Below are 11,708 nucleotides of genomic sequence, written 5' to 3'. Positions count from 1 at the left end.
GCTGAAAAGATCCGCTTCACATGACTTCTATTTTCATTTGTTTTTTGCGAACGTTCCAGATCACTCGAGAATCTGGCACAAATGAACAAATTAGAAACCTTCTAGAACATTCTAAAACCTAGAATATTCGAGAATATTTTAGATCTTCAGGAAACGATCGATGACTTTCAAAAATATTCATAAAAGGTAGATAAATCTCGAACGTTTTCCCTTAAATATACATTCATGCAAGAGATACAGAAGATGTCCTGGTGACCACCACAGTGTGATAGCGACCACTTTAAACACTCATATGTCCAGGAACACAAGACTATCCTAAAAAGAATCAACATTCAAATACAGAAATTATAAAGCTCTACAAAACAATTGTATTTAATTAAGTGAAGGAAATGCTATCAGTATATTTCATACTTAATTAATGTATTCTAACACAATACTTGCTTAGTGAGTAATTTGATCATATTGTTAGTTTCTGAGTAAATATACTAATTGTTTGGGTTTTGCATCCCTAAAGTAAGCTACATATAACTCTTCACAAAAAGGCGCGATTCTTTCAAATTAATACCACACTAAATTAACGTTTGTCCTTGTACTTTTTATTTATAGTGATACTGAATGCTATCTTACTGAAAATTGCAGTGTTTTCAACCTAAATGGCAGTTGAGCAGATATGAGCAGAATCCTCACAATAAATGTTGTTCTGTTCTTTATCTTTTCCTAATATTATTTTTGCTTCAATTATATTGACTTGTAACTGTTCATGACCATTTCTCGCCTCTAATTTTTTAAATTAATATCCACTACTTCATGTCTTACTGTTAAAATGTCTTTTTCACATAATCAACTTGTAAGTAGGCTGTTTAGGTTTTTATATTGGTAACGCCATGTAGCGCTCTATATGAAAATCACTGGCTGTGCTGTGTGCAGTCTGTGGCTGGGTGGCATTGTTGTAATATTCGCCATTGTAGTGTTGAGCTGTTCGCTGTTAACAGCGCGTAGCGTTGCGCAGTTTGAGGTGAGCCGCCGGCAGTGGTGGATGTGGGGAGAGAGACGGCGGAGTTTTGAAATTTGTAAGACTGGATGTCATGAACTGCTGTATATATTATGACTATTAAGGTAAATACATTGTTTGTTATCTATTAAAATCTTTCATTTGCTAACTATGCCTATCAGTAGTTAGTGCCTTCCGTAGTTTGAATCTTTTTTTAGCTGGCAGTAGTGGCGCTCGCTGTATTGCAGTAGTTCGAGTAACGAAGATTTTTCTGAGGTAAGTGATTTGTGAAAGGTATAGGTTAATGTTAGTCAGGGCCATTCTTTTGTAGGGATTATTGAAAGTCAGATTGCGTTGCGCTAAAAAATATTGCGTGTCTGTTTAAGCACAGTCAATCATAAATTTTTCTAAGGGGACGTTTCAAACTTCAGTGATTTTGAAGGATGTTCAGAAAATCTTCATCTATTAATTATGTTATGTAAGTCATTTGTAAGTTCAATTTTGCAAGTTGCAAAATCAGGCGGCTGAGTATCTTCACTAATTTTTAAGAGCTTGTTGACAAAATGTGTCGCTTCTTCATCAGTAGAATGTTGAACTCTCGTATTTGTCCTTAATTATACTTTCGTCACTCAGGGTTAAAGAAATGATATATTAAAACATGCTCTGATTTATGTGCTAGAGTTGATATCGCAATACCTGGAAGCGTCTGCCAAAAATGTCCAGAACATGAAAGTAATTGTCCTCCCATTAATTCTGTATTGCTTCGGAGATCTGTAACCCTCAAATCTTCTGGGAGATTCACTTCAGCATTCGATTCCAAGCTGATTCACTGTATTCACACGAGAAGATCATTGTTGCATTGCCCTCTTTTGACATCCATGTCGTCGAACCCAATCCCTGCAGTTGCAAACCAAACCTTCTTCATAGGGATGTGGGGATGGATGGCTACCATACCACATAGCCCCCATCAGGCTGTGGGAGTGTTTACTGGAGTTATAGCGGCATGCACGGCCAGACTTTGCTTACATTTACTTTATTGTCACGAACAAATGCCCTTTTTAGACACCTCTATCTTCATAACTAACTCTTGCAGTTCCAAAACAAAACCTTCTTCCTGGATGGGGGATAAAGTGTTACCAAACCATATAAACCGCATAGGGGTGCGATATTCGCTTGAAAGTTTTGGTGGCATGCACAGATACATCACGCTTACTTTTATTACTTATATTGATTATCGGCTACTTCTTGTCAGTGTTTCCGACTGGATACTAGACTGTTGTTCTGAAGACTATACTTCAGGTGATTACGGATGTTTCATGTGGCGGACATCTGTTGTTGGCATTCTCCCAGTTCCACCACTCAAAAAACAGTGAAAGTAAGCGACAGAAAAACGCGAAGGAAGTAATAAAATATAAGAAATAATAGTTAGTGGAATTTGGCAGACTCCATTAGTCATTTGACGATTATGAAAAGTTCCCTCGCAGTCTACACAGCACTGCAGAATAAACTCGAGGATTTCTTTGGATTCTGTTACTTGCTTTCATTGTGGTAGTTTTCATTTACGTTACAGAAACAAAAATATCTGACTTTAAATATACATTTCTAACGAAATTTGGATCTATGGTTACAGCTGCAGTAGCACACAGCTAATGAAGCCTCAGTGATGCGAATATTCTCTCATTGCTGTAGCAGTGGCTCAGGCAGGAAGAGGCAGATTTCTCACAAAGTAAAAGATGAAAGAAATAGTAATTTACTCCTAAAATAACCTTCTTGCAGTCGAAAAATTAAATTTTCTAACTCACTGACAGTTATTACGTAAGAAATGTTGAGAATAGTTCATCAAAATTACAAGAAAATATCTAATGACCTTAGAAGGGTAATTCAGTTCCAGTCCTGAAAGTTCGTCGACTAACACCAATTTGCCAAATATTTTCCAGGCAGCTCTTTACATATACTTCGTTGAGACCGTACAAGTGATTCACGATCATTTGTTCACTCTGTGTGTAATAGGACCTTAAGGACTCTGGGGCACAGTGGCTGGTGGTGGTAGCCCGTGGTGTGTGGTCAGTGACCGCTGTATGCAAGGAAACTCAAGAATAAACTCTTCTGATCTTGATGCTGCCACGAGTTCTTTTGCAGATGTGTTTCTGGAATGTTTTGCTACTACTGGTGAGTTAGAAACAGAATCAAGTTGTCTTTGTGGTTACATCAAAATGACATGTTTATCAGACAAACGGAATGCAGTTTAAAAACTAAAAGAATGGACCGAACTCGCGATGTAGTGTCTACGTTGCACGACTTTTGCCACTATACTACAGCACTTAAATAGCTCATGCGAAAGACGCTTCCTCAAGTAATTTCCCAGTCTGCAGTGCTGCCAGATCGTGTAGATGGCTTGACTTCAGATTCTAAGGGCGGCCAATTTTATTGACACCGAAGGCGAAGGACATACAGATTAAGCATCTGCGGCGTTCGGCTGGCAGCCAAGTTTTATGTGAAACACAGTACAATTTACGTAGTGCTGAGGAGAAGAATATATTCCATTTCTTTGGGACATTCATTCAATTCTGATGTCAATTTTTTCTAGATATCTCTATGGTCATTTGTGGATAACACCTACAGTGTACCATTTTCCATGTTTCCCACAAACGATTTCAGGGATGGTTAGTTAGTTTCATGTCCCGTGGATCATTTGCACAATACATCGTAATGATGCGATATGAGTCGCTTCATATTCAAATCGCAAATTAATTTACAAATATAGCTACTGCTGACCATTTATAAGGTTTTTTTAAATTATTACTATCATTGAACATACAAATGTGAGTTAGTAATTCCTACTCACCATCTTTTACACAATAAAATAAAAGGAGTTGCCAAGGAGCAACTTCTTCAGTTAGTTTTCAAATTTTACTTTTCTGGCTGTCAGACATTTTATATCACTGGGTGAGTTGTCAAAAATTTTAATTGGGACATTGTGCATCTGTGCGTTCCTTTTTGTGCTAAAGACAATCTGTAAACTGGAGTAATGAATGTGATTTTCCGTTTGATATTGTAATTATGTACCTCATTGTTCCTTTTGACTGTAGTGGATTACTCACTACAAGCTTAATGAGGGAATAAATACACTGTGAAGCAGTAGTCAGAATGCCCAACTACTGAAACAGATGTCTACAAGATGACTGTGGGTGAGCACCACGTATTATTCTCACAGCACGTTTTTGGGCAATGAAGTCTTTCTTAAAGACGAGCTACCCCAGAACATTTATAGAGCAGAGGTTTTCCTCTAGCCCGCCACAAGCTGTGCAGTAGAAACGATTGCTGCACTGTCCAGCCTTTCTGACAAAGAGAAAATGTCATACCAAATACGTTTTACTTTTCTGAGATTCAAACTACACGCATATTTACGAATCATGTGATACATCACAAAGGACGATCCGAGTAATATTCAGAAAGTTGTTGAAATTAATATTCAGTCAAACTAATTTTCTCACGCAGTCCGATATCACTGTAGTCTTGCCTAATCAGTGAACAGTTGTCTCTTGGGGGCAGAGTAATTTTCCGAGACTTGATTTAAATATTTCTAATAACGTGTAATATGGCGAACAGATCTCGGCTTCTTCGTGGCGGAAGGCCACCAGTCTATCCCTCCCCTTTCGACGAGTTTCCGCCACTCTAGGGAACCCAACTTCGGAACTGCGAGACCATGCCTTGCAGGCCAGAACAAAACTTAACCGTCACTCCGGTTAAGTTGGCTATGGGCTTCCCTTTCTGCAGGCTTTGCGATGCTCTCGGAAACAAACCTGACGCGAGAGGCCCTCTCATCCTCAGTTGCTTGCAGTTGACAGCTTGGGTAGGATAGTGAAGTTCAGTAGCACATTTGTATACGTTCGTACTTGCATCCTGTTCCAGTAGCAGCCATGGGTCTTACAACTTCTGTCAGAACTGCTCCGCGTTAAAGGTAATGCAACCGCTATCATTTCGACATGAACCATCAGAAATCCAACGGTCTACATATAGATCGGTAGCACGACAAAGCTAAGTAATAAGTGATATTATTGTATACTGCGACTGCCTGTGCTTCGGTTTATTCTTTCTCGTGAATAATAATATTACAATTTATCTCTCAGTGTATACTCTCTCTCTCTCTCTCTCTCTCTCTAATCAGGGTCTGGAAGAGTTAACACAACGATCGTTTATATTTGCAAACTGTTCCCTTTGTCTTGTCCTATAGAAAGGTGTTTTCTGTGTCAGGTCAGTGCTATTCCTGTTGGTGTAGTATCCGATATTTTAATTGTAAAAGGCTACCTCACATTTTCATGCGTATATTTATGGAAATAAATGCAAGATTTTACCGGATGTGTCCACATCTGGTCTGTAGAATTCCCCTAGTGTCTCCTACAACCCTTTAACTGATAATCAGAAAACCCTGCTATAAAAGATGAGATCCGATGCTGATCACGGTCAAGATGGCAGAAGATTATCAGGTAAGGTCAAATGTACGTGTTAATTGGGAATCAGAAGTCAAGCAGCCATTTTAATTTCTACCACCTCCATCGCCACGTTCATTCTTTAAAAAGAGAACCTATGTAAGCCGCAACCTCTACAGACGTTGGCGAGGGAGCGGCTACTCAAAACCTGGATGGAAATCGCTACAGCAGCAAAACTCTTATATGGAAATATGAAAATACAGGAATCTAATTAATCGAAGTCCTCTCACGGTCGCCACGTCAGTTTATCTGTTTCGATTCAAACAGTCAAATGCCTTATATATGTCAAAGAAAATACCACCTAGCACTGTTTTTTTATTTAATGCTTGTAAAATTTGGCTAGTGAACTTGTAAATGGTATTCTCAGTAGAGCAACTCTTCTGACATCCAAACTCTGATTTGATTCTTTCAGGAGTGCTAGTTCTGCATGGTATGCAGGAGAGCTTCTGTAAAGTTTGGAAGGTAGGAGACGAGCTACTGGCAGAAGTAAAGCTGTGAGGATTGGCTGTGAGTTGTGCTTGGGTAGCTCAGTTGGTAGAGCACTTGCCCGCGAAAGGCAAAGGTCCCGAGTTCGAGTCTCGGTCCGGCACACAGTTTTAATCTGTCAGGAAGTTTCATATCAGTGCACACTCCGCTGCAAAGTGGAAATTTGATTCTAATACATAGCAGATTTTCGATATAAGGTCTGGAAAGATTCTGCAAACACCGTCCTGTAGTTCTTGCAGATTCATCCAAAGTACCACAGATCTCTGATAACGAGAACGAAGTCTTCCCATCGCACGATTTGCGGTCGAAGCTGGCAGGGCATTTGGCATTTCTGAAGAAATAACTATTCTCATATTATAGCCTCTGAGATTATACTTCACAATTACGATTAATTAAAAACAAGTTTGTGAGTGTATACTATGGTCACACAGTGTAGTAATGGAGCAGTGTAATCCCTAATAAGAAATTCTGAGTTATCAGTCGAGTCCCGATGCTTTACTGAGACGACGTTTCTACTAGTTTCGACGTCGTCACCTTCTATAAATTCGGCAGGAGATAGAAGCTCAAGGTAATTCTATTACTTAAGCGATATTTTCTTCAATGTTATATGTGCGAAAAACATGCATTCACGTATAGCATCGTTGTATATTAATTGACATTGGTTTAAAGATTTTGGAGTAGACCTCTGTCTGTCGGTCCCATGGTGTAATGGTTAGCACTCTGGACTCTGAATCCAGCGATCCGAGTTCAAATCTCGGTGGGACCTAACATTTTTGTAACGTTGGTACGATTCCTCTTATCTGCCAGCACCACGTAAAACACAGCGAGTAATTGTGCACAACCACTTTCATGCAGAATAAGTACTTCAAACTGAATAGAAGGTTTTGAACCGAGATACTTCCGTTAGGTGACGATTAGTTCGAATACAGGAAAGGTACAACGTAGACACTTTCCTAGATCAAACCAGAAATATGAGGTGTAAGTTCATGTTCATAACATGCAAACGTATACCTCTCCGATATCAGTGAAGAGCAATTTTCTAAAAAATGGAGCACCTACGTGTGGAAGTGTGTTAGGGTGAAATAGGAAGCAAAAAAATTGGCCAGTGAAGATGGTTTGAAATAAATCGAGACGCATATGGTCTATAAAAGACTTTTATTACAGTCGCGAAAAATGATTACTTCAAAGAATTTGGCGCTCAAAAATAGTGTTTGACAACATAAAATGATACAGGATGTAGTAAATTCTCGAAAAAGTAGGTGCAAGCTGTAGGGAGACACGGGTAATATACAGTACGCGAAAGGACCAAGAGGCAGCAGTAAGAATGGAAGAGAAAGAAGTGTTCAGGTGAGAAAAGAGCGTAAGGCAGGGATGCAGTCCTTCTCCACTGATGTTCAACCTGTAATAGAAGAAGCAATGACAGAAATAAAGGAAGATTCAGTAATTTTGATCGAGATTCAGTTTGAAAGAATATCAAAGTTCCTATTCGCTGACGATCTTGCTGTTCTCTGTGAAAATGAGGACGAATTTTAGGACCTGTTGAATGGAATGAAAACTGTACCGGGCACAGGCTATGGGCTGAGAATAAAGAAAGATGAAAGTAATGAGCAGTAGCAGAAATGAGATTACCTATAAATTTTACATCAACATTGACCACCAGTGAGTGAGGCAGTTCTGCTACCCTGGAAGCAAAACCATGCACGACGGACGAAGCAAAGAGTATATAAGATGCACATTGGTACAAGAAAGGAGGGCATTCCTCGGTAAAAGAAGTCTGCTACTGTCAAACACTAACCTTAATTTGAGGAAAAATTTTTTGAGAAGTATCATGGACTATGAGAAAACACTAAAAGAAGAGAACTGAATAGTTTTGGATGTTGTTTTACAGTAGGACACTGAAAATTAAATGGACGTATAAAATAAGAAATAAGTCGTTTCTTCTTGAAATCGAAGAGGAATCGAATATTTGTAAAATATTGAATAAATGAAGGAGCCTAGAAAATAAAAATAATAAGACAAGACAACTAGAATATTTGAAATAATTAAGGGCACTGGATGTAAGTGCTACTCAGGATGAACGATGAGGCTGGCACAGGTGAGGAAGTCGCATGAAATCAGGTAGTAAACTGACACAAAAAAAATGTTCCTCATAAATTGGCTACTAGACTGATCATGCGATCCTAGCTCCGCATGTCAGACAACAGTGTGTAACAAGTCAGATAGTCGTTCATAGAAATAGAATCTAATACAGTTGTAATTTCTCTAAAACTTTCTCTCCAATATGATACTTGTCCGTAGTATGTTGTATATTGCATTACACATCGCCCTTGATCTCACAATTTCGACGTCACATCGAATGTTATCGTAACATACCTGCCTATACCCTCCTTATCATTAAGGGATAAAAAACAAAGAAAGCTGGAAAAATTGAAATGGGAAAATACAAATGGTCCATCAACCTTGGAATTAATTAAAATATCCTCTCGTTTGTGAAAGTTCGGAAAACCTCAACGTCGGCACACTCAGTTTTCCGCGGACTACGTAGAGCCAAATGAGTTTACTGAGCACGGCAGAGCTAGAATCGCCGCTGTTTATACGGCCGGCCAATGGTCCTAGGTTTAGCGCTTGACAATCCCACACCTGTGTGATTGCTAAAAATTTTTTTTCAGAAATATTTAATTAGAAAAGAGGCAGAAACTTATTGTTAAGAATTTTTTGCATAATAAATATAACTAAGCTCTTTTATTTTTCCGCTGACTAAACTATTTTTAAAAATGATACTGTTATATCGAAGAAAATTTTCGTATTATAACCTTGTTAGGTGCAGCTGGCACTCACGAACAGTACTAAAATTATATCGTAAGGGGGGGGGGGGGGAGATAAGAGGAAGAAAAGTTTTGTGCTACTAGATAATATGGATCAGTATAATCCTATAGGATGAAATTAGGAGCATGTTACAATGGCAATAGAATTTTGAAGTTAAGTGTCAATCTCAACCAGGCGACAGGCAAGAGAGGAGCGTTGTGTGCAGGTTTCTGTGAATGAGGTTGGGCTGTTATAACAGATGGGACAAACTGCTACCAGGATACAGACGGTAGCTACATCATGAGTGGCCCTACAGTTATTCTTGGTCTAAGGCTGCCTCAAATGGTATTGAGAATCAGGTCTGTTGGTCCACAGTCCCACGGCCGGGCAAATTCTTTATACAAGCTGTAAAAAAACTACGTACAAAAAATTTTAGAGCGTTTAGAGCAAATAGAACGAAACACTTTTTTATACCATAAAATGGCCCATGAAGATTTTGGCGCTAGAAGTGTTCAAACAGCCGTGTGATAAATATTGTTGCTGAAAATGTCGTCCGTTTGTATTAATGCACAACTGGCAACTGCGTGCTAATGATCGTCTAATACCTTCAAAAGAACCAGGTGTTTCACAAGTAATGGCATCCAGCTCTTCTGAAGTGTTTATCGGTGTTAAAATGGGTTTTTGTTCATAAACAATGAATACTGATCCTTTCAAAGTATTTTATCGTTAACGATTTAAAATTCCTATAAAAAATAGAGCTAAATTAGAACAAAAGCTTATAACATTTTCTTCCTAGGAAATTTTTATCCAGGAATCTTTATACGTAAGCATACTATTAGAAGATGTACAAAGTGCAACATAACACTACTTTCCATTGAAATTAGTAGGTCTGTACAATTTGGGTAAAATTTATGTTATGGAGCAAATTAATCGTTCTTAAATGGTAAATTCAACATACTGAATCTATTGGAGACTGGAAGACGATGTCAGTTTCTGTAATCAAATGGGAATAAAAACCAGTATGGCTGCAGTAACTCTGGAAACTACATTTTTTACGTGATCAAAAATAATTCCAATTCCAAAGAAAGCAGGTGCTGACAGGTATGAAAATTAATGAACCATCAGTTTAAAAGTCTTGGTTGCAAAATAATGACACCACTCGTTTAGAGAAGAATGGAAAAACTGGTAGAAACCGACGTCGGGGAAGATAAGTTTGGGTTCCAGAGAAATGTAGGAGTACGCGAGGCTGTACTGATTCAACAACTTATCTTAGAAAACAGGTTAAGGAAAAGCAAACTCACGTTAATAGCATTTGTACACTTAGAGAAAGCTTTTGATCATGTTGACTTGGACACTCTCTTTGAAATTATGGAGGTATCAGTATAATATACAAGGAGCAAAATATTGTTTACAAGTTGTACAGAAACCAGGGGACAGTTATAGCAGTCGGGGGGTAGCCTACCCCCGATCTTATTCAGTCTGTACACTGAGCAAGCAGTAAAGCAAACGAACAAAAGTTTCAAATAGAAATTAAAGTTCAGAGAGAAGAAATAAAAACTTCGAAGTTTGCCGATGACATTGTAACTCTATCAGAGACAGCGAAGGACTTGAAAGAGCTGTTGAACGGAATGGACAGCGTCTTGAAAGGAGGATATCAGATGAAAATCAACAAAAGCAAAACAAGGATAATGGCAGTGGCAAGAAGAGCGTTTCTGAAGAACAGAAATTTGTTAACATCGAGTATACATTTAAGTGTCAGGGAATCCTTTCTGGACGTATTTGTATGGAGTGTAGCCCTGTATGGAAGTGAAACATGAACGATAAACAGTTTAGAAAATAAGAGAATGGCAGGTTTTGAAATGTGGTGCTTCAGAATAATGCTGAAGGTTAGGGGGGTAGGTCACGCAACTAATGAGGAGGAGCTGAATACAGTTGGGGAAAAAAGAAATTTGTGACACAACTTGACTATAAGAAGGGACCGATTGATAGGACACTTTACGAGACATCAATGAATCACTAGTGTAGTACGGCAGGGAAGTGTGAGGGATAAAAATCGTAGAGTGAGACCAAGAGATAAATACAGTAAGCAGATTCAGAAGGATGTAGGTTGCAGTTATTACACCACTGACCATTAAAATTGCTACACCATGAAGAAATGCAGATGGAAAACGGGTATTCATTGGACATATATATTATACTAAACTGACATGTGATTACATTTTCACGCAATTTGGGTGCACAGATCCTGAGAAATCAGTATCCAGAACAACCACCTCTGGCCGTAATAACGGTCTTAACACGCCTGGGCATTGAGTCAAACAGAGCTTAGATGGCTTGTACAGGTACAGCTGCCCATGCAGCTTCAACACGATACCACATTTCATCAAGAGTAGTGACTGGCATATTGTGACGAGCCAGTTGCTCGGCCACCATTGACCAGACTTTTTCAATTGGTGAGAGATCTGGAGAATGTGCTGGCTAGGGCAGCAGTCGAACATTTTCTGTATCCAGAAAGGCCCGTACAGGACCTTCATCATGCGGTCATGCATTATCCTGCTGAAATGTAGGGTTTCGCAGGAATCGAATGAATAGAGCCACAGGTCGTAACACATCTGAAATGTAACGTCCACTGTTCAAAGTGCCGTCAATGAGAACAAAAGGTGACCGAGACGTGTAACCAATGGCACCCCATACCATCACGCCGGGTGATACGCCAGTATGGCGATAACGAGTACACGCTTCCAATGTGCGTTCACCGCGATGTCGCCAAACACGGATGCGACCATTATGATGCTGTAAACAGAACCTGGATTCATCCGAAAAAATGACGTTTTGCCATTCGTGCACCCAGGTTCGTCGTTGAGTACACCATCGCAGGCGCTCCTGTCTGTGATGCAGTGTCAAGGGTAACCGCAGCCATGGTCGCCGAGCTGACA

At 39.2% G+C, this 11,708-nt stretch overlaps 1 non-coding gene across 1 annotated transcript; it reads left to right on the top strand.

Moving 5' to 3' along the window:
• The first annotated feature begins 6,661 nt into the window (after positions 1-6,661).
• Positions 6,662-6,733, top strand: Trnaq-cug (transfer RNA glutamine (anticodon CUG)). Its single transcript has one exon. It is a non-coding gene; the product is annotated as a tRNA-Gln (tRNA).
• The last annotated feature ends 4,975 nt before the right edge of the window (positions 6,734-11,708 follow it).

This window comes from Schistocerca nitens, chromosome 2 (assembly GCF_023898315.1).
Source record: "Schistocerca nitens isolate TAMUIC-IGC-003100 chromosome 2, iqSchNite1.1, whole genome shotgun sequence".
Classification (NCBI taxonomy): Eukaryota; Metazoa; Arthropoda; class Insecta; order Orthoptera; family Acrididae; genus Schistocerca; species Schistocerca nitens.
This window is presented reverse-complemented; position numbering and strand designations above follow the sequence as displayed.